Source organism: Hemicordylus capensis, chromosome 3 (genome assembly GCF_027244095.1).
Source record: "Hemicordylus capensis ecotype Gifberg chromosome 3, rHemCap1.1.pri, whole genome shotgun sequence".
In the NCBI taxonomy this organism is placed as follows: Eukaryota; Metazoa; Chordata; class Lepidosauria; order Squamata; family Cordylidae; genus Hemicordylus; species Hemicordylus capensis.
This window is the reverse complement of record NC_069659.1, coordinates 239,618,342-239,642,978: the sequence shown is the minus strand read 5'-3', so window position 1 is coordinate 239,642,978 and position 24,637 is coordinate 239,618,342. Positions and strand designations below refer to the sequence as shown.

At 42.2% G+C, this 24,637-nt stretch overlaps 1 protein-coding gene across 1 annotated transcript in view; it reads right to left on the bottom strand.

Moving 5' to 3' along the window:
• Positions 1-24,637, bottom strand: part of PCDH15 (protocadherin related 15) — a 1,296,732-nt gene that overhangs the window by 767,396 nt on the left and 504,699 nt on the right. The window contains 1 exon segment of the mRNA XM_053307474.1: positions 23,707-23,757. The gene's annotated coding sequence lies outside the window, so the exon portion shown is untranslated.

Sequence of the window (24,637 nt, the reverse complement as noted above, 5' to 3'; positions counted from 1 at the left end):
CTCCCAAGGTACCTCAATTCATTTCATTCATTCATTCATTCATTCATTCATTCATTCATTCGATTTCTATACCACCCTTCCAAAAATGGCTCAGGGTGGTTTACACAGAGAAATAACAAATAAATAAGATGGATCCCTGTCTCCAAAGGGCTCACAATCTAAAAAGAAACAGACAGACACCAGCAACAGTCACTGGAGGTACAGTGCTGGGGGTGGATAGGGCCCCTACTAAATAAGAGAATCACCATCTTAAAAGGTGCCTCTTTGCCAAATTAGCAGGGGTTAGCCATCATGGGGTAGCTGTCCCTGCATATATACTATATCATGGGGTAGCCGTCCCTGCATATATACTATAACAAAGGTTCACATACCTCAAAGGACATTCTCTGTTTTATAAATACACTGCTTAATACTCTCATGCAGATCCCTTTCTCGCCTATGCATGCAGGCTTTTGTGCACAGCGCTATGCAAGAGCGACACACTAAGTCCAGAGTGAAGGGCTGGTTTACTCGCCCACCCCAACTGATAGACCGGCTCCCCTGTTTTTCTGTAACCAGCTAGGTTCTATTTGGACACAGACTGTAGTGCTGCTTGTATGGAGAAATACACTGTAGCCTCTTTATGTCAAATTCTATCTGATTTAACTTCTGTGGGAGAAAAATATACTGGTCATGGGTGTGCAAATTCTTGTCCATTTCTGGCCAAAGGATTTAATTAGATTCTTTGGTAGCATATAAGATTTTCAATGACAAACCATGAATCCACTCTCATCTGCTAACCTTAAAGACACATAGACTTCAAAAATCATTTAAAAATCAGCCCTTTGCCCAATTCCTTTCAAATAATTCTGATAGCTTCCTTGCCCCCCTTGGGCACTACCACCCACCACACTCTGCTCTAGGCCACCCCTCCCCCCCCCCGACGTGAAGCTATACATTGGCTGACACCCCCATGCTTCTTTATGGAGAAAAACCTAAAAGATGCATAAACTTCAAAAATCACTTTAAAATCAGCCCTTTGCCCAATTCCTTTCAGATAATTCTGATAGCTTCCTTGCCCACCCTAGGAACTACCACCAACCACACTCCACTCTAGGACACCCCTTTCCCCCCAACGTGAAGCTATACATTTGCTGCAATCCTAATTATTCCCTATGAGGAATTCAAAAATACTTTAAAAATTCACCAATAATTAGAGGAGTGTCCAATTGCCTTGGGGTTTTGTGTGTGGTAGGCACCCCTGTCTGTCTACCACCCACCCTGCTTTTGTGCCCCTAGGTGCTCCACAATAGGGTATATGGGCTGGTTCTGGTCCCATTATACTCTATGAGAAAAATAATTAAAAATATTTCAAATATTCATAAAAAATCGTAGGAGTGTCAAATTGCTTCAGGGTTTGCATGGTTGCTGGCACCCATGGGTGCTCCACAATAAGGTATAATGGTCTGGTTCAAGTCCCATTATACCCTATGAGAAAAAATAAAAATAATTTTCAAAAATTCATAAATTGTACGAGTGTCCAATTGCTTTGGGGTTTGGGTGGCAGGTACCCCTGGGTGCCAGCTACCATCATACCAATTTTTGGATGTCCAAACCAGTTAGAACCAGTTTGAACCGGTTCGAATCGAACCACCCCCTGGCTCGGTTTGAATTCGAACCTGCAGCTCGAACCTGATGGCTGGTTCGGTTCGAATTCAAACCTTCGAACCACCCTGGTTCGAATTTGAACTGGTTCGAATTCGAACCGGTTCACACATCCCTAGCCCGCAGGAGGGAAAGAGCTCACAAGTTGAGCCACCCACTTAACCACCAATGAACCCATGGGGCCCCCGCTATCATGGACCCCCAACTTTCTCTTTTAAAAATAGGGAAAAAAATATCCACTACCTCCCTCTTCCCAAATCTCTCTGAAGCCTTGCACAGCTTCACACACCATGTGCCTTAGTCTGGCTGTCTGCATGTCCATGGAATGGGCCAATGGGATCTAACATTTACACAAATTTAAAAATCCCCTGTCCACTCCCTCTCTGCACCATATGCAGATAAACGTGCATGGGGAATCTCTGCTCCCCCAACCCCCGAGCAGCTGGGTTGAGCAGCAAGAGTGCACATATGTGCCCGTAAAGGCAGAGGGCTTCTTTCCATGGCAGCTTGTGTTCTGTCCCTGGGACCAGGAAAGCAGTCTCTGGGAAAGCCCTGCCCACTGCTTCTCAACTCACAGTGGCACAGCACAGCTATATTTACAGCACCCATGGGCTGACACTCTTGAACGGGAGTTGTCTGTGTGGGCTTTGGCACCCATTATCATCACAGAGGAAGGATCCTTTTACTCCCTGGGGAAGAGGCTGGGCCCCACTTCCCCACCTTCTCTTTCTGACAAATAGAACAGATCCCTTGAACCTCACCAACCTCTTCCCCTTTGCAGATTTCAGTGCACCAGAGGACATATAAACACTCCATGTGTCACTGCCTGGGTGTGTGAACATAGGGAATGGGGAACCACTGGGAAGTAACGTTAAACCCATTCAAGATTTCCCGCTCCTGTTCTGGCATCATGCCATATGCAGATCTCCCAACACTGAGATTCCTGGGAGAAAGGGGGCACCTGTTCCCAGGCCACCCTGGAACAACAGATTCCCGGAAGAGGAGAGCCCTGGTTTCCAACTACCCCAGGATGGTAGGCTCACCCTTTGGGGCTGCGGGCAGTGGCACACACCCACACATGGACATGTGGGCTATCAGGGTGTAGATTTTGACAGCAGGTTGGCAGCAGTCACTGAGACCAGGATAGCACTAGCCCAAGTGCCCGTCCACACAGTTTTCTTGGTTAGAGCATCCTCCTTCACTTCTCTTAGTATGCCACTCTCCTGAGAGAGTGGTCTGTGGTACAATGGACTAATTTGCAATATACAGCACAAGAACCACCTCATGCAATGTGAATGACACCTTGTACATTTGTAATTAGTGCCCACAGATGGTTCTCCCTATGAGCACAGCTTAGGGGGCAAATATCACCATCAGGGGAAGGGGCTAGGCCCAGCCTTCCCGACACTCTCTGTGCAAAAAATAGAACTTGGTTGCTCCAGCTTCCCTGTTTGGGTCTGTCTTTTATACCCACCCCCCCGGCCATTCGCCCCCCTCCCAGTGCCATGATGGAGTGCCCTGGTTGGGCAGCCACTTCAAGCCTTTGTGCTTGTGAATATAATGACTGTTGCCCCCTTTTTGGGTAGCAAAGCACTGAGTGCCCATCCTGTAATCCAATTCTCTCACCCTACTGCTTGCTTGCTAGGTGTGGGGAGCAAGGGACAGAGTGGGAATTGGGAGTGCCCCCAAGTGGCTGATTGGGGATGGCGCATGTCAGGATGGGGTATGGCAGTGTTCCTGTAGCCTAGCAACAGTGGGGGGCAGGGTGACGGTGTCCAAAGGCCTTTAGATCCAAGCTCTAAAATTAACTAGGTGCACCTCTCTGCACTCCTAGAACTCAGAGATCTCTTTTTAAAAAAAAATCATCCATAAACTCTAATATCTAGCTGTTTTGCTTCAAAAAGTACAATTTGCACCTAGAAACTGTAGATAACTATTTTGAGTACCAACAACAAAGACTTGGACACATTAATTTTTCCTTTTATTGTTTGTTTTAGATACTATAGCATATTCATTTTAACACTTATTATATCTTTCTTGTCCCTGGAGTAACACCTATAATATTTAAATGTCCCATTTGAGAGTGTAATATGATGAGGTGCTCTGCCTGCAAAGAGGTGTCTCTTAAAACATTTAACAGTGTTAAGATAGTCCTAAAGTGCTTTATCCTCTTGAGGCATTGACAAAATAGAGTGTCAGTGTCCCTTTCTCTTACGATTTCTTTAAATTAATTCTAATTTTCTTGAATTCAAAAGCAACTTTAAGGCAAAGAAGAACATATCATATTCTGCATAAAGTTATGGTCTATCGTCAGTCTAGGAATGTGCCCATTTTCTTGCCACTCAATCCTATCTCCTGGCACATATGCCTACATACCAGAGGGCAATAGTGATTCCAGCATCTTCTAGGCCCTTTTCTAGGTTTTATTTTACATGAGATGGAGGATTAGGAACAGTGGCAGTAAATAAAAGACAATGAATGGCTCATGTGGGCAACACACATTTATAGCTGCTTCCCTCACAAACACAAAGTGCTCTTATATAGATTTCATTAAAAGTTTATTCAGAAACAACTCCATTTTCTCCTTTTTGTTTCCCTCCCTTTCCTTTTCTGACTCCAGCCCCCGCACTCGCTACAGGATCCTCACTGGAACAAACTTCTAAACAACAAAACATGGGAAGGTACTGGATAGACTACAACAAATAGGACTCTCACCAAGAGAGTCCTATTTCTACCATATCCCTTAGTTCATGTCCTTTCCATGGAATGGAATGGATTGTGCTGAAACTATCACACTACTAGTTCACTGGTAGTACAGTTAATTCAGCCTGACTTGGCCATATCAAAAACCCATCATAAACCAGCAATAAGTCCAGTTCTTTGCTATTTTCTCCTTTCATTAATTCATCATTCCTATACAAAATGAATAAGATTCCTGAGTTTCAACTGTAATCACATTTTTATTTTATAAATGCCTTCGAGATTTCAAAGGCTACAAGGCAGAGGGCAGTCATGTCTGCTGTGAATTCCAAATCCATTTCCCCAAGCAAACCCACAAACAACACATTCTAAAACAACCGTGTCATTTCAATTTCAGACTATTAGAAAGCTGAACTTTATTATCAATATAGTGGCATCAAAAGTGTGTGTGTGTGTGTGTGTGTGTGTGTGTCTGTCTGTCTGTCTGTCTGTCCCTTTCCCCCTGGTAGATATAAATGCCATGCAATTTTTTAATCACACCATTTATTATCTCTCTCCACTGATTTTTGTGCCATTTGGGAAGCTATTAATAGTATATTAATAGGAAGTATTAATAGACATGGATATACTTGTCCTTCATGAACTGAGTTAGGCCTTTTCAAAACTAACAATCACTGTATTTCATATGTTTTATATGAAAAATCTACTGCACATTAATTGGGTGCTGTTTCTACATGAGAGCACGGACAACTATTCCCTCCTCACTTCTTTCAAGGTACAATTTTTATGTCTGCAGATTGCATTAGCAATACTAAAGGATATGAATAAACTGCTATTTGCTAGACATTTACTCTGCATGCTTATTAGTAGACACATACGACTTGATTTTGAAAGGTGATATTGTTGCAGATAAATTACTTATCCTTTTAAGTAATTGAACAGGAAGCCAACTTAAATGGGAAACAAGTGTTTGAGATTTATTACTGATTAAAACACAGGCTAAGAAAACAATAAACAGACTAACAGTCTCTTATGCAGAGAGAGGCTGCATTTGCACGAATGAATGAACCATAATCATAGTGATGGCAACACAGACCCACCCAGGATTGTGCCCACTCCATGAGATGTGCTTCTCGCTGGGTGCCTCTCTGAGCACTTGCCCCATCCCTGTCTCCAGTCCAACAAAGCAGTTGCCCAGCAACAGGCATGCTCCCATGTCAAACCCCAAGCTTCAAAGCCTGTCAAACAGCAAAGTCACATGGGGGCATGCCTTCTTCCCACTCTATCGCTTGTTCTCCACTCCTAGCAATAAGGAGAGAAAGGGACAGGATGGCAAGAAGGGCACTGAGTGCTTAGCTCTCTGAAAATGAAGTGACAAAGATCTATGTTCACAAGCACATGCATTCCAGGTGGTAAAATTAGCAGGGCAACCCCATTAGAGCACTGGAATGGCAACATATGGCGGGGTGGGATACCCAGGGTTAGGGTTTAAAAGGCAGCCCCAACCAGGAATTCTCTAATTGTAAGGCTTGTTCTTTATACATTATGATGTATAATGGAAGGGGGACCCAACCCCGTCCCCTTGGGAGAACATGTTTGGTTCCTAGGTGTACTCATGAGAAGGGCCAGGCAGCAGGATCAGCATTGCCCCAGTGAAAGGAGTGATTCTTCATATGTGATGAGGATGGAAGCAGATCCTGAGCAGACTGCTCACTCATGAGAGTGTAAGGCCATGGGATACCCCTTCACAACTCATGAGAAAAACTCTGTGGCAACAGGGGTGTTAGGCAGAATCACTAATAATATGTGACAACTTACCTTTCCCCACATACCGTTCTTTCGTGTCAGTGTCAGGCCATGGAGACACTCATAGGGGCCAGGTGGCAGATGCTGCCCTGCCAGGTTGCTCTATACAAGCAATCTGCGGGGACAGGAACCCCAGCAACAGCTCTCCCTGTCTTAGTGACTGCCACAAAGAACTGTCAGAGCATTCCCCTTGCCAGCCCATAAACCCATTTGTACATATCCATCTTTGGTTTTGCCTTGAACAGTGAACCTACTCTCCTGGGGTTGCTGGAAACTGGGGCTCCCCTCTTCTGGAATTCCCCACAGCAGCAGGTCTGCTTATGCTGCAACACCTGTCTGAACCTGGAAAATTTGAATGAGAGTAAAGATCTGTCCCTGGTCCTGGTGTTTCTCCAGTCTGCCCACCCAGCTATGCCCAGAAAAAAGCATCTAAATCTGCTTTTGGTGTGTGAAATGCTTCCCTAGAGTGGGGGAGGTCACTGTGCAAAAGTTATATCATTAATCAGAGAGAACAAGGGCTCCACGCAAGCACGGCCACCTTTCTTGGGTTAGTTCAACTCATGAGCATACATTCCAATGGAAGATCGAAACCTTTTGGTAAGTATTGCTCCAGTGAAAGGAGCGATTCCTCATACTCTATGAGGATGGATGCTGACCCAGAGGAAAGCCACAGGGATGGGTGCCCCAGCAACTTCTCTCCCTGTTTTGGTATCTGCCACCAAGTAGCTGGCAAAGCATGTCTCCTGCCAGCCAGTCAGCCCATTTGGACATATGCAGCCTTGCTTATGCCCTGAAACAGCAACCCCATTCTCCTGGGGGTCACTGGAAATTGGGGCTCCCTTCTCCATGATTCCCTGTTCCAGCAGATCTGCATACAGTGCGCTGGCCCGAACCTGGGAATTTTGAATGGGAGTTCAATGGGAGTTGTAGGATCCATCCCACAACTGGTGTTCCCCTGTCAAGGCTCTGAAACATGCCAAGGCTCTGACACATGGGATATCAAAATCTCCTTTGGGTGCATACAAGGCTTCCTGAGGAGGAGGAGGGCTTGCCATGCAAAAGTGGTCTTTTACCAGAGAGAACAAGGATTACCCACAAAAATGACCCCCACCCCTTGGGGGGTTAGCTCAACTCATGAGCACACAGTCCAATGGAAGACCAAGGGTTTTTGAGCCTAAGGTCCTCTCCAGTAGACTGGCCCTTTCATGAGAGCACTGGTCCCCTGGGGGCAAACCTCTACAAGGGCAGGAGTGTGGTTTGGTCTCCATCGATTGCTTTGCTGGGGTGAGCCATCACAAGAGCATCCTTGGTCACAGCAGGCCAGACCCCTGGATCCTCCCCCCCCCCATATACATATCCCCTCCTAGGAAGTCATCTTGTTTCCTTCCCTTTCCTAAGTATCAGGAAAATAGTGCCCCTCCCAAGATTCCCCACTCCTCGGTCAAAAGTTGTGTTTATGAGAGACCATTTTCTTGTGGGGATCCTAAGAGGGCAGCAGTGCAACTGATATCAGAAGAACGGCATGAATGGTATGACATTTAAAGGGATTTAAAAGCTGAGGGCAGGCGGACCATTACCAAAAGGGATGACCGCGCACCCCCTTGGAGTTCATGACCAATGGCCCTGGAGACATACATGCTGATTCCTTACCCATAATCTGTCAGCACCAGTTGCATAGGAGCAACAGCTGGAGGGAGGGCATGCCCTCATATAATGATACCAATCTTGCCTGTGGGCTCCTCAGAGGCATCTGGTGGACCACTGTATGAAACAGGATGCTGGACTAGATGGGCCTTGGGCCTTATACAGCACGACTTTCCTTGTGTTCACTTTTTATATTTTGGTGTTTATTTTTCAGTCTCTGGGCAAAGGCAACTTTGATGGTCATTAGCAACTTACCAATCAAGTATTTATCCATTGGTATCATTATATGTTGAAGGCTATAGTCCTATCCACACTTACATGAAAGTAAGCCCCATTGACCATAGTGGGACTTACTAAATGCATGAAATAATGCTTTGGGACTGCTCTGGGAACTTTTGTTGAAAAGCTGTATATAAATATTCATTGTATATTTGGCATATATAAAGAGAGCAAGTAATATTTAAAAGTTATTCTGTGTCTGAATCTAGCTGAATTGGGAGATTTGGAGATAGAAGAAATTGTCCCTATGGTCCATTGGCTAGAATCACACCAAATTTGATTCGAATTTATTAGAGATTCGGATTCCCCCTAGAAATTTCCCCAGGTTCCCAGCTTTCTTTTCTTTTTCTTTTTCTTTTTCTTCCTTTTTTTTTTTTTAAAAGCTAAGCTCTATCCCTTGTAGAAGTGGAGTTATGGGGCAAAATGTGTGGTCACTATTTTTCAAGTGCTTGGATTCTTTGGTGTATACCTTTCCTCCAGGAATTCCTATGAGGATTCATTGAACACCTTCATTTCTTCTATTCATTTTGACTGTCTTTGGACAGTGCCAAATGTCAACTGCCATGTGCCAGCTACACCCTCCCTGCCACACACACACACACACACACACACACACACACACACCTGCAAGGCAGTGGTGTACTACTTAGTTTATGTTCTAGAAGTTTTTTCAAGTGTTTAGACTCTTTGGTGTCTAATAACCTTTCCTCATAATGAATGCCTATGAGGATTCATTACACATCAAAGAGTCTAAACACCTCAAAAATACATAAAATATAAACTAACTACGGTTACAGGTTGGGGGGTAGTTGGCACATGGGATGCCATTAATTCCCCACCCTCACCAGCAAAACAGTGGGGTCAAAATGAACAGAATAAATGAAAGTATGTAATGAAGACAACAAAGAATCTAAACACTTCAATATTCCTAAAAAATAAACTGAGTACCCCACTGCATTGCAGTAGGGGTGGGTGTAGTTGGCACATGGCAGTTGACAGTTGGCACTGTCCAATGACAGTCAAAATGAATAGAAGAAATGAAGCTATGCAATGAATCCTCATAGGGATTCATTGAGGAAAAGTTATTATACACCAAAGAATCCAAACACTTGAAAAATAGTGACCACACATGAAGTTGTGCAACACTTGAAAAATAGTGACCACACAATTTGCTCCATAACTCCACTTCTACAAGGGATAGAGCTTAGCTTAAAAAAAAAAAAGGCAAAAAAGTGGGGATCCATGTTAGGGTTAGGATAGGTCAACTTTGAATCCCCATTATTTCCCATGACAGAAATATACAGAATCAATAAAAACTAAAACAACATCATTAAAATTCAAGCAAGTGCCCCACTTCCTTGAAATTCGGATGGTAGGTGGAACCCATGGGGACCTACCCACCACTCAAATTTGGTGCACCTAAGGCCTTTATAAGTGGTCCAAATCAAATCAAATCCAAATAGAATCTGGGGTGACAGATTCAGACACAAAACAAAGCAGGAGTGATTCAATTTGGGCACAAATTGAATCAAAAAAATTGGATTGTGCACATCGATAATCTTTAGCACTACATGCTTTTTATCTTTGTTTTTTATACCTTTGTTTTTTTTATACCACCCCAAACTCAAGTCTCTGGGCGGTTTACAAAAAAAGCAATAATAAGTAAAAAGGTTAAAATATTGATTGATTGATTAAGTGCTGTCTTAATTGGTGTTGACACTTAGCAACCACATAGATAGATTCTATCCAGGATGATTGCTTTCCACTTGGCCTCTCAGTGGTGCATTCATTGCTGTTGTGATCGAGTCCGTCCACTATGTTGCCTACCATCCTTTCCTTCTCTTTCCTTCAACTTTCCCCAACATTATGGACTTCTCAAGGGAGCTGGATCTTCGCATAATGTGTCCGAAGTATGATAGTTTGAGCCTGGTCATTTGTGCTTCAAGTGAAAATTCTGGATTGATTTGTTCTATGATCCATTTGCTTGTTTTCCTGGCTGTCCATGGTATCCTCAAAAGTCTTCTCCAGCACCAAAGTTAAAAGCATCAATGCTTTTTCTATCTTGCTTCTTCAAAGTCCAGCTTTCGCATCCATAGAGTGTCACAGGAAAAACCATTATCCAAATGATTCTAATCTTTGTAGGTGTAGACACAGCATGGCATCTGAATATCCGTTCCATGGCTTTCATTGCAACCTTACCAAGTGCTTGTCTGTCACGTATTTCTTGACTGCTGGATTGTTTACTGTTGATGGTCAATCCTAAAAGGAAGAAGCTTTCCACCACTTCATTGTCTTCATTATACATTCTTGTTGCTGTACCTGTTGTCATTAGTTTAGTCTTCTTTACATTTAGCTGTAGTCCAATTTTTTCACTGTGCTCCTTGACTTTCATTACTAGAGCTTGCAGATCATCCACATTCTCAGCTATCAGAGTGGTGTCATCAGCACTTGAACATCCGGCATTTGCCTTTCTATGTAGGGCTCTAATCTGCTTTGGATGATCCTGAGCATTATTTTGCTAGCATGTGAAATTAAGGATATTGTGTGATGGTTTGCACAATCTGTTAAGTCTCCTTTCTTTGGTATGGATATGTAGACTGACCTCTTCCAATCTGTTGACCACTGTGTCGTTCTCCAAATTTGCTGGCATAGTTTGGTTAGAGCCTTGACTGATTCTTCTTCCATTGCCTGCCATATTTCTGTAGCTATGCCATCAATTCCTGTAGCCTTCCGACTTGGTAATAAATGGAGTGCTGATCTAACTTCATGTTCCCGTACTAGAGGTTCTTGCAAGTAGGGAATATCTTCTAGAGTATCTTGGATGTTGACATCCCTGCTGTACAGATTTCCAGTATACGCCTTCCATCTCTGTTTTATCTTCTCTGAAGCAGTTACTATCTGTCCTTCGGTATCCCTTAACATACCAATTCGAGGTTGGAACCTCTCTCTAAGTTCATAGATCTTTTGGAAAACTTGTCTTGTTTTTCCGTAACTATTTCCATCCTCAAGGTCTTTACAGATGTCATTGTAGTACGACTCCTTGTCTCTTCTAAGAGCTTTTCGAAATTCCCTATTAAGTTCCTTCCTGAGGTCTTTATCTTTCTTGACTTTGGCTTCTCTCCTCTTCTGGGCAATTGCCACCATCTGTTCTGACATCCATTTTGCTGTCTTCCGTTTCTTGGTCTCTGGCAATCTCTTTTCACATTCTTCCTTAACAAATCTTTGATTTCATTCCACAGTTCCTCTGGTTCCCTATCAATGAGGTTCAGAACTTCAAAGCGGTTCCTGATGTTCTCCTTGAAAATGGTGGGTTCATTCTCAAGATCATATTGTGGAAGCTGGATAGCTTTGTTTTTCTGCTTTAGCTTGACATGGAACTTGCACATAAGCAGTTCATGATCGGTTCCACTGTCGGCCCCTGGACATGTCTTTGCTGTTATCACCGAGAGCTTCCACCTCCTTGCACCAATAATGTAATCAATCTGATTTCTGTGTACTCCATCTGGTGATGCCTATGTGTATAAGCACCACTTTGGTTGTTTGAAGAATGTGTTAGCAATGAAGAGATCATTGGCTTGGCAGAAACTAATAAGTTGTTCTCCTGCTTCATTTCTGTTTCCTAGGTCATATAGGCTGACTGTGTTTTCCTCTTTACCTTTTCCAACTTGGGCATTCCGATCTCCAACCACCAGCGTCACATCTTGCTTACGTGTTCTGTCAATTTCAGACTGGACTTGAGTATAAAATTCATCAACTCTTCTTCTGCATCATTTGTTGGGGCATAGACTTAAAGAACCGTCATTTTAAAGGGTTGTCCACAAAATCTAATTGACATTATCCGGTCACTGACTGCATTGTACTCAAGTACTGTCATTGCTATATCCTTCCTGACTATGAAAACAACACCGCTCCTTCTTTGGTTTTCGTGTCCTGAGTAGTAAACAGTATGGTTTTCTGACTGAAAGTGTCTCATTCCAGTCCATTTTAATTCACTGATGCCCAAGATGTCAATCTGTAGTTGATTCATTTCATCTTTCACTGTGTCAAGGTTTCCCATATCTGTGCTTCTTATGTTCCATGTTCCCATTGCAATTCTTTCTTTGCAGCTTTGGGTTTTCCTTTCCCGCACATCAACATCAGCTGCTAGACATCCAAAAGTCTTTAGTCTAACTGTGTCATAAACACCATCGGTACTTTTAGATATCCTTAGCTCTTCATCAGTAGCATGTTGAGTACCATCCGACCTGAGGGGCCCATCATCTGGCACTAAATCGACAATCATTCCATTTTGTCTATCCATGTGGTTTTCTTAGTAAAATACAGAGTGGTTTACCATTGCCTCTTCCCACGCAGTATGAAATGATGCCTTTGCTCTTGTCACCAAGGTGATCGCCTGCCTCCAGCACCTTCCTATATTGCTGTTGCCCAATATTGGTGTCTGCTTGCTTCAGCTGGGTAGCTGGAATGACCTTAGTGTTTTGGCTGACCTTACTGGGAGTATACCTCCTGGCGTACTTTGCTCATCACTCTCAGGAACACCCCCACTCCCGCCACAATGAGGCAGCATAGTAGGACTTGGGGGAGGGACTTAAAACATTACAACAATTTAACAATTAAAATTTTAAAACTATTAAAACAGTATCTAATTAAAAGTCTGAGTGAACAAATGTGTCTCGACTCCCTTTTAAAATGTTGCACATCTGCAACAAATGTTCAGGCATCTGCCAGATATAATGGTTAGTATGGTATTTTTGAAATTTTATTTTAAACTGACACAACTTAATATTCCAATCGGGGTTTGGGGGGGGGGAGGTCCAAAGTTTGAATTCTTTTTCTAGTAGGAATGATAAAGGTTGGATAAGGACTCTAAACAGAAAATAGCATCAAGGTTAATGGCTTAAGAGCCTGTTATTGTACACAGAGAGCAGGCATAGGGTTACTGGGACTTGCAACTATGTAAATCAATGGAAGTTCAGAGATACTTCAGAGATAAAGAGAAGTATGATGGTGAGAAAAGATGGGTGGGGCATAGAGCAGACTGAAGTATCTTATGAACCAGTATTTCCCAGTATTATCATTTTTGTTGTGCTTGTGTAACCCCTGCTCTTTAAGAGTTAAAACATTAGGTGCTTTAGGCTTGTCCAGTAGGTAGCTGCAAAGCTGAGTAGGGGAACTACCATAAATGAAAAAAAGGCACAATCCTCTACGATGATGACAATGGATATTTATACACTGCTATTTATACATCCTATTGATGCCCTGGTGGATAACTGGAACAGCAAGCTCACCAGGGCAGTAGACGTGATTGCACTTAAGCGTCCTCTCCAACCTGCTTCAAAATTGGCCCCTTGGTATACGGAAGAACTTTGGAGGCTGAAGCATCAAGGTAGATAACTGGAGTGCAAGTGGAGGAAGACTTGACTTGAATCCAACAGATTACAACACAGAGCACATTTGAAGATCTATGCTCTGGCTATACGGGTGGCAAAGAAGCAATTCTTTTCAGCCCGTATTTCATCCACAAGTTCACGTCCGGCAGAGTTGTTCAGGGTTCTGAGGGGACTAGTATCCACTCCACCTCCCTTGAATCAGAATTTGGAACCATGTATTACCCTCTGTGATGTGTTTAATGATTTTTTGGTGGATAAAACCTCTTGGATTCCAGCCGACTTGGATTTAGACCCCACAATTACTGCAGAGTCTGAATCGGAGGTGTCCAGTGACTCCTCTTAAGTGGTTAGGCTGGATCAGTTTCAGTCCGTGACTTGTGAGGATGTGGACAAGCTGCTTGGAGTGATGTGGCCTACCACCTGTTCTCTTGACCCTTGCCCAACATGGCTAATACTAACTGGCAGGGAGGTTGTCTACCAGACCTGGTAGAGATAATAAATGCTTCTCTGAGGGAGAGCAGGATGCCTCCTTGCCTTAAGGAGGCAATTATTAGACCACTTCTGAAGAAGCCTGCCTTGGATTCCTCAGAGTTGAGCAACTATAGGCCTGTTTCCAACCTTCCGTAGCTGGGCAACGTAATTGAGAGGGTGGTGGCCTCCCAACTCCAGGCAGTCTTGGATGAAACTGATTATCTAGACCCATTTCAGACCGGCTTTTGGGTAGGCTATGGGGGTGGAGAATGCCTTGGTTGGCCTAATGAATGATCTACAATTGGAAATTGGCAAAGGAAGTGTGACTCTGTTGGTCCTTTTGGACCTCTCGGAGACTTTCAATACTATTGTACGTAATATCCTTCTGGAGTGTCTGAGGGGGAGGGGGAGGGGATGGGAGGCACTGCTTTGCAGCAGTTCCACTCTTACCTCTTGGGCAGATTCCAGATGGTATCCCTCGGGGACTGTTGTTCTTCAAAAACTGAACTTCGGGATGGTATCCCTCAGGGCTCTGTATTGTCTCTGATGTTGTTTTAAATCTACATGAAACCACTGGGAGAGATCATCAGGAGATTTGGTGCAGGGTGTTATCAGTATGCTGATGACACCCACATCATTTTCTCCATGTAAGCATCATCAGGAGAAGGCATAACCTCCCTAAATGCCTGCCTGGAGGCAGTGATGAGCTGGATGAGAGGTAACAAGCTGAGGCTGAATCCAGGTAAGACAGAGGTACTTATTGTGCGAGGTTGGAACTTGGGAGATGAATTTGATCTGCCCATTCTGGATGGGGTCACACTTCCTCAGAAGGAACAAGTACGCAGTTTCGGGGTGCATCTGGACATAAAACTTTCCCTGGTGTCCCAGGTTGAGGCAGTGGCCAGAGGTGCCTTCGATCAGCTTTGGCTGATACGCCAGCTGCATCCATTTCCTGAGATAAATGACCTCAGAACAGTATTACATCTGCTGGTCACCTACAGACTTGAGTATTGCAATGTGCTCTATGTGGGGCTGCCTTTTTACATACTCTGGAAACTGCAGTTAGTCCAGAATGCGGCAGCCATGTTGGTCTTTGGGTCATCTCGGAAATACCACATCACTCCCATCTTAAAAGACACTGGCTGCTGATAAGTTTCCGGGCAAAGTACAAGGTTTTGGTTATAACCTATAAAGCCCTAAACAGCTTGGGCCCTCGGTATTTAAGAGAACACCTTCTTTGCTATGAACCACACTGCCCATTGAGATCATCTGGAGAGGTTCATCTGCAGTTGCCACCAGCTCATCTGTTGGCTACTCAGGGACGGGCCTTCTCCATTGCTGCCCTGAGGCTTTGGAACACACTCCCTGCTGAAATAAGAGCCTCCCCATCTCTTCCAACATTTTAAAAGGCAGTCAAGACGCATTTGTTCACCCAGGCTTTTAATTAGACACTGTTTTAACTGTGTTTTAATTGTGTTTTAATAGTTTTAACATTTTAAATTGTAATGTGTTAATCTTTTTATTGTTTTTTATTGTCTTGTAAACCGTCCAGAGAACTCATGTTTTCGGCAGTATAAAATGTGATCAATCAATCAATCAATATAGTCCATCAAGGTTCTCAAAGCGGTTTACACAGAAAAGTAAATAATACAGAAATAAGATGGCCCACTGTCCCCAAAGGGCTCACAATCTAAAAAGAAACAAGGCAGATATCAGCAAGAGGCACTTGAGAAATTCTATACTGGGTTTGGATAGGGCCAGTTGTTCTCCCCCTGTAAATATAAAAGAATCACCACTTTAAAAGGTGTCTCTTTGCTCAGTTAGCAGGGGTGTGTGCAGAACCGCTCTGGGTGGTTTGGTTTGGTTTGAGTTCGAGCTGAAGTCAAACCAAACCACCTGGTCCATGAGCCAGAGCGGTTCTGCACTAGAACCAGGTTCTGCACTAGAACCATGCCCTGCCATGGTGCATAAGGTGACCTGCCCTCCCATTTCAACCAGGTTCCCTCCTTTGCATATAAAGGGGAATCCTTAGTGGATTCCTCCTTGCAAGCATAAAGAACCAGTTGAACTGGGCCAAATCGGTTTGATCTGAACCGGGCCCAGTTCAAATCTGCCAAGAGATCTCCTGTGAGAATCGTTGTTTGATAAGCCTATATTTAATTATTTCAGATTTATAAGAAGAGGGGACAGCAACAGCACTCCACTCCAGCCCACTCCAGCCCAGAAGGATCTCCACTCCAGCCCAGAAGGATCAAGATACAAAACTTTAAATTTCCACATATTGGTTGGAGATTAGTGAAACAAAGAGCTTTCAAACAAGCTAACACCAAAAAGTCTCAGTTTGGGACACACGTCTAAACAAGCCTCTGTAATTTTCTTTCTTTGGGCAAATTATATTTATATTGTGAACTGTCCAGGGACCTTTTTGTATGGGGCGGTATATAAATGTACTAAATAAATAAATTAAATTATGTTGTTTCTGTTAAGAGGAGCTAAACTTTGAATTACAAATTCATTATCTAGCAGCTGTTACAATTGTGACACTTTCTATAGAAATTTAGAGGAAAAAGAAATCCCACAAAATCTACACTGTCATTGTAGAAGAACCTATTCTCAGTACATAGAAGATCTTATACTTGGTATTTCATGAAACTCTTATGCTTGATATTTTATTAGTTCAAATTGCTGGGCTGTGGCAGTGTAGAAGCTTTTGATAAAGGCAGGGATAGATTAATTGCAAGAATCATGGTTTCTGCCTGGCTGGTGACCAAGGTTTATGGGGTGGGGGCTTGCCTTTATATTGCAGGGCAGGGATGGTCCTTCACAGTTGTAGCATGACAGTGGAGAACCTCATTACTGTCCTGTACCCAGCAGCTGAATTTCAGCAATTACACATTTATTTATTTATTAAATTTATACCCCGCCCAAACTTATGTCTCTGGACATGCCTGTCCTCCCTTCGAGGGGCAGTTGCACATGAATCTCTTGCCCTGGTTCTCTCTTGCCCTGGAATAATAGAGCTTCCCTTTCAACTGGGGTGTACATAAGCAAGGGAAGCTCTATTCTTTGCTTTTCTGTATATCCTTGGCAGAGTGTTAGGTGTTAATGTATTGTGAAAGAGGATTCTATACCATAATAAAAATAAAGCAGGTTAATTTTATCGACTTTTCTTATCGGCACAAAAGGCGCCTGAACATTCTAGATACTGTATTTCTGTACTGACTGAATGTTCTGAACTAATCAGCTTTTTAACACTGCTGTTAATTATACATTGTTTGTGTTGAGAGTAAGCAAATTACTTCCTCCATAATTTGGAGGTATTTTATCAAAAAGTAAGTCCCAAAAGAAATGAACTGTAGAGCAGTGTAGTTCACTGTAAGGACCAGGGACCAATGGCAGCCCACATCAACCCTAAGTGTGGCCCCCTAACTAACTGTTCTTTGGGCCAGTGTGAAGCTTCGTTCAAAGCTGAATACTCTTCATAGACTCCCTGGCACCTTGCCAAGGCAACCGTTCTCCCAGTGCTGTGCTGCACTTTGCACAATACCACAAGGCTCCTTTAAAGGAAATGGAGCCCTCTTGAGCCCCTGTGCCATCTTGGAACCTCTGCACCATCCCAGAATTCTGGGAAGTACAGCACTTCCCAAAAAAGGACCAGTGCTAAATTGTCCTGGGGTTTCTGCACACTCACATTCTATTCAAGCTATCAGCCAATCTGAAAGTTGTTAAACAACTATTTTATGTATTCATTTCTATAATGAATACACAGAGTCCAATGTGATTATTGAAATGTAGCTTTAAGCTTAAGAACTGAAATCTATAAAATTATAACAAAAGGCTATCAACAATAAAAAGCAGTTGACTACACAGTGTACAAGAAATAACACAAAACAAAAACAAGGATCTAAAAGCTCTGAAAATAAAACATTTTCACCTATGCTTAATGGATGTCAAACTCTGTCAGTCAAGTGTTCCTGGGGAGAGAATTCTGATAGGGATATGCATGAAATGAAAATCTTGATTTGATTCAAGTTTGAAACGAATTGAATCAGTGCTAAACAGTCCGATTTGATTCGGACTTGATTTGATTCAAATTGATTCCGAATCAATTCAACCTGTATGAGGGGAGGAGAGAGTGGGGGAGGGAGGCAGAGGAGAGAATCCTTTCAGCCTTATTTTTAAAAGAAAGAGGCTCCAGGAAATTGCCTTGGTTAATGGGCAGAGCCCACAATGACAGTGGGGGAGGTGGCAACACAACCCACCATCCCCCCAAGACCTGCCTGCCACTGCTTTTAGAAACCAGAGGGGTGGAGGCACCTTTGTACTGCTCCTGTCCTGAAAGTGGTAACTACTGCAGAGCTCACAGCAGCGCCGGCGAGGTGGGGACTCGACCCACTAGCAGACCCGCTCACACTGGAATAAGCCTTTAAATGGCCTCTGTGCTCATGTGGAGAGGCCATTTAAAGGGATAGTGCGGTGTTCTATTTTTGTGTGTTCTTTTGTGCAAAAACACTGGTGTTCTAGCAAAATGAACATCAGGCTAGCCTTTAAATGGCATTCCCATGTACACACAGAGACCATTTAAAGGCTTATGCTGGTGTGAGCAGGCCCGCTGAAGGGCTGCAGGTCGGGATGGCAGGTCGGTTTGGGTCTCCACCTCTCAGTGAGCAATGGTGCAAGCTCTGCAGTAGTTACCACTCTTGGGACAGGGACAGCCTAAGGGTGCCTCCATGCCTCTCCTGCTCCCCCATGGAGGGCTCTGCACATTAATAAAGAACACTTCTTTCTTTAAAAAAAAAATAAGGCTGAAAGGAGGCACTCCTCCCCCATACAAGTTGAATAGATTTGGATCGATTCAGTCAAAATCTGGCTGATTCAATTTGATTTCATATCAAATAACCCATTTTAGGGGTGATTAGATTAGAATCTAAATCACTTGAATCGCCCAGATTTGAGTTCAATTGATTCAAATTGAAAATTGATTCACACATCCCTACATTCTGGAACTGCATCACCACTACTGAAATAGCGCTTCCAATCGCACCCACCTCAATTAGATAAGCCTCTCCTTCTATGCTAATTCCACTTAAACTATGTATCGAAAGGAACAGAATTAATTGCCCTCTCTCTACTCCTTAAATTATAATTTTATTCAGATCTTCTTTGTTTAAGCCAGGAGAACATTCAAGAACAGTGAGGCAGCAGGAAACACATGCTGGCTGACATTCTGACTAATGAAGCGCTTGCATAATGAGAAAAGTTGGGCTAGCAAAAAAGGATCACGTAATTATGCTAAGAAAAACCCCTCAGATTTTCAGAATTGTTCTATAGTGCTCTCGAGCAAAAGGTTACATAAACTATATATCATAAAAGCACCATGCAGGTATTTGGTGTAATAGTAGGAAGTAATATTAGAAAGCTTTTTTATGATTACTGAATCAATTCCTCCTTCCTTTAGGGTGTTTAGACACTGGGTGCCATTTTGCTGTTTTTTATTCTTAGGAACAGCACTGTAGCCTAACATGTTCACTGACATACTTGTTTAAATATATGGGAAATTCTTGGTTAGGATAATGATTCAATGTTTAAGGTACATTCCTGCTAACTGAGTTCTCCCAATGAAATGATAGGGCAGTCTGTGGTGTATAAATTGAAAGTAAGGACTAAAGGTTACACGGTACTCTAGACAGAGTGAGAGCCCAAGGGTGCCTTGTGCCAACACTCACTCTACAGTTTTTCATTCTCTTCCTTTCTAAATTATTGTAGTCCATTAAGTCAGCAGTTTGGGGATTATACCAACAGAATGAGACTGATGATCGCAAAGAACCTCTAAAATATGTGGCTAAAAATGAACTCATCTGGAAAGAAACTGAAATATTTTATTAATACTTCATTGAGCAGCTTATGAGAGTAATCTCTTTTGTCTTAAAGTGGATCTTATTTTTAATATAACTATAACCTGCACTAATGGCTTGAGCTATGCTCATTTATAAAGGAGAGATAATTCTCCTAAGTCCTTTGCTTTCTCCTATGAGACTAAAATTAAAATTTGTTAAGAAAATAAATGTTCAAATTCTTATTAGAGCAGATGGAATAAATCAGAGAAGGAAGTATGACAACTGAGGGGCAAGGCACTTACTGAAGTCATGACATTAGATTTTAAAATACCCCCAAGACTGGATTACTTTAATTCCCACTTTAAACGTTTACCTAAAGGCTTCTCTGCAAAATGCACTGGACTCATAAGTGTGTTTGTTTATGGGTTTGAATAATGTATTGTCTGTTGTTGTTAAATTGATTTTTAGAAAGTGTTTTTTTTTAAAGTGCTAATCTTTAAAGGACACAGCATTTTGTATTGGCTTCAGCTGTCTCTCTTTATCTCTTCCTTCGGCATTTTAAATGTCCTATATTGGTATCTCATTATTCCTCTAACAGAAGCATTTTAGTCTCACAATCACCCTGTGAAGTAGACTATACTGAGAGACAGTGACTAGCCCAAGGCACTTAGTGTGCTTCTTAGCTAAGTGGGGATTTCAATCTAGGTTCTCTCCAGCTAAGCTCAATATTTACCAGAGTGACTTCCAGACTGTGGTGTGGGAATTTAAGTGTGCCTTGCCAAAAATTAATCGCTATGTTGTTGACTCCAGGGGTGTAGCTCTAATTGAGCAGATGCGTTCAAGGAACCCAGGCCCCAGCTTCTGAGCTCCACCTCCAGCTCCACCCCTCCCTATTTTCTTCATTATCTCCCTCACTCTGAGGGGCTGCTGGGGAGAGGGGCAAACATGGGCCCCCTCTCCCCTAGCTATGCCCTTGGTTGACTCTGGATGTCATCCACCACCCTATGCCACCCGGGCCACTGCTGTCTTGCCACTGCATGCTCTGCAGTTACTGCTCCCAGGAGCCTGTTGTTTTAAAAAGCAGTGGCAAGCAGGTGCCAGGTTGCAGGGGGATGGCAGGCTGGGTCACTGCCTCCCCTTCCCATTGCAGGCTCTGCACATCAAAGGTGACTTTCTGGTGCTCCGACGCCTCTTTCTTTAAAAAAAAATAATGCTGAAAGAAGTGTCTCCTCGCCATCTCTCCACATAGGTTGAATCAATTTGGATTGATTCTGTTCAAATCAGGCTGATTCAATTTGACTTCAAATAGGCTTTTTGAATTTAACTTCAATTCTACTTTTAGGGATGATTTAATTTGAATTTGAATTGCTTGAATCAGCCAGATTTGAATTCAAATCGATTCACACACCCCTGCTTCCATTCAAAAAGCATCTACGACCTGTGTATGCTTGACTAACAAGCAGAAGGTTGCCAGTTCGAATCCCTGCTGGGATCGGACAGCAGCTGAACGGAAGATGCTGAAAGGCATAATCTCATACTGTGCGGGAGTATGTATCATCTCATACTGAAAGGCATCATCTCATACTGCGCAATGGTAAACCCTCCTGTATTCTACCAAAGAAAACCACAGGGCTCTGTGGGCACCAGGAATCGAAATCGACTTGATGGCACACTTTACTTTTACCTGTGTCAATAATAACTAGCTGATGTAAGCCTTTGTAAAAGACTAGCAACTAGATGTAGGTACTCTTTGTTCATTTATCTGGTTAATCAGAAATAAAGTTCATGATCCTTGCCAAGATAATAACGGTAACAGATCTTCAGTGAGTGCCTTTATTTCTAGGACTGAACTATCTGAAGGTTTCTCCCCAGAAAAGGACATTTGTATTTCCTTAACTAACTTTGCTTCACTTTCATTAAGGTTCAAATGATTAGATCCAAGTGCATCCAGCACTCTGTTGATCACAATAAAGAAAAGTGGTGGGAAGAAAGGATGAAGAGACTCTGTGAAGATTATCTTAGGAAAAGAGCAATTGTAATTCCTTGTGTTTATTTAGCCTATTCTAACACTGGAACTAAATTAAAGAGGAAAATGTCTCTGCACTTTTCACAGATATACTTTTCATTTTTTAAAAACAAACAAACAACTGTTTATTGTTTCCAAGCAATTTGAGTTTTACATTTTAGCTACAATTACACCAAATACAATTTCACTTAAAAAAAATCAATATATAATAAAATGAATATACAGCTGTAAAGCAAACTAGGGAGGAGATTACAGCCTGTTATGTTTTTGTTATTTAAACAATGGGATATCTTGAATATATCAACAGAGAAGAACAAAACTTAATTTTAATGGCCTCTGCAAAACAATTTCACCAAATCTATATGTGTTTAAAATGGTAACAGCATTTTCAGAAAATTATCAGGTTATTTAATGTTTCCAGAAAGTTATTGGGCTATTTAGAATTAGGCATCACTTTTAATGGCATGAAGATCTTGTTCACAGTAATAATATCTGAGAATGTTGCATACCATTCTCTAATGCATTTTTTCCATTGTAGAACAAGTTGAAATTTAGTAGCAAAAATCATTGGTTGACATCCAGCACAGCCTTTGCAATGAGGAATGCTCCATGTTAAGCCAAGGCTTGTAAAGCAGCAGACGACCTGAAGATAGGGATGTGCACGAAACAGATCTTGTGTTTTGTTTTGAACTTGAAACAAAACACATAATGGATGAAACATTTTGTTAACAGTTAACAAACAGTTAACATTTTGTTAACAGTTGAACCTGCTGTTTTGATGGAACAGACTCAAAACGTTTTGAATGTTTTGAGTGTTCTGGCCATAGGGAACAATGGGGAACTCAAAATGCCCCACTGTTCCCCATGAGTAGCTCCTAGGACACCAAAGTAGGTTGGGTGGTAGGGCATGATGAGTGCTACGCACTACCCAACCCACAAAAGAAATGAACACATGGTCAATTTTAAACAAAATTTTAACTGTAACACCAAATCCTCATAGGATCCATTTGTAAGTATGTTCAGAGGTCACACAAATGTCCTCTGCACATCCATGGAGGCTGGAACCACACCACCAGGCTGCTGTGAGCACTGTTAAGCACCTGCTTTTAAAGGTGCCCTCTTGCTGCTGCCCTGGCTGCCCTTAGAAGCTTTTTAAAGGCAAGATTTCCCTTTGCTTGTAAAGGAGAATCCTCACTGGATTCCTCTTTACAAGCATAACTCCTTAAACCAAATGGATCAAACTGGTCTGCAACGGACCGGGCTTGGTTTGGTTAAATCGTGGATCAGCCCACTTCTCCTGGAGGCTGGTTTGGTTTGTGATCCAACCAGCGAATCGGCCTGGTTCATTGTGGACAGATTCGATGTTCGTGCACACCCCTAGTAATCAGCAACGTTCAGACACCGAGGTGATGAATCCCTTTGAGGATTCTACATCAGTTTTAGTCACTGAAATTTCCAGACTTCTCTAGACATGAATTTCCCCATCTCCACACGCCACTGACACATTCTGGGTTTAAATAACTTTGTTGCTGGTTTTTGTTTGTTAGTTTGTTTGCGGGGAGGGGGTTGCATTCATCTGAAGACTCAAATTCAGTAAACATTTATTCCTGCATTTATTTAAGATGAAATAATTAAAAATGCCTGAATGTCTATACATACCACTTAAATAAAAATAAAAATGTGAAGTCTAAAGGTCAAACATATATAGAAAATAAACTAAAAGAGACTCACATTCAGGATTCAATCAAACAAATGAGGTGCATAAGGCACACAGTAGGAGAAATAAAATCCATATTCTACATGAATGTCTCAAATACAAGTTATTAAACTGAGGGTGGGAGGGAAGCATATTATGCAATTTAAATGAGCCCACAGCATTTTTTTTATTAAAAACTAAAAATAACTGTACCTTATTTGCATTTCTTGATCAAAGTTCTGTGCAGCATTTTAATTTGATGGCCTGAAAGCAAGAAATACATGAGTTCTTGAGTTTTTAAGTTTCGTATTTATATTTTATGTACTAGTTAAAACAATTACAAATCTGCTTATAACCACACAGTGCTTACAGTTTATTACAACCAAGTGTTATTTCAACACCTAGGGGCACAATTGTTTGCAAAAAATGGAAAAAAATAACTTAGGCAGATATTTTACAACCTCACAATGGATGCTTTAATAAGACAAATAATAAGGATATGAAGCCTGAGGCATTCCTTCAAAAAGTTTGCATATTCTAAAAAAAAAACACATGTCAATTTACAATCGAGATTACTAATGCAAGATTAATGCATCAGATGCATAAATGTACACAACATGAGTAACTGCAGAAGTGGTTTCAGTCCTCAGGGCTTTCAGTTTACAAATCTCATAGCAACCAAGTATATTGCAGTTTGCATTTCCCCCAATATTATTTAGTAATGGTAAAAAGGGGGATAGCAGTGTATATCCACACTAAATGTGTCTTTTCCTTCCTTCCAATAAAAACTTCCTGAAGTATGCTAAGCCAGGGAAATCTGCATCCCTGCTACCAGCAGTTCACACCCATTTGATGGGACAAGGGTGAACCTGTGAACAACCTTCATTTAAAGTTTGTGCTTGAAGGGCTGAAAAGCTGTGCCTATAGTGTTTTCAGTTGTAATGGTTGTTTCATATATGCAAGTCATTCCTCATTTAGATACCCTAAAGTCTCTCATGTGGAAGTAGAAATATCTGACACAGGACACTGTGTTCAGATGAACTGCTTCTGGGAAGCAGTACCTACCAGCGTGCATCAGATTCTGTGCATCTTGCTCCAGGGACTTTGCATGATGTGTTTTAACACATCAGAGCAGTACTATGTG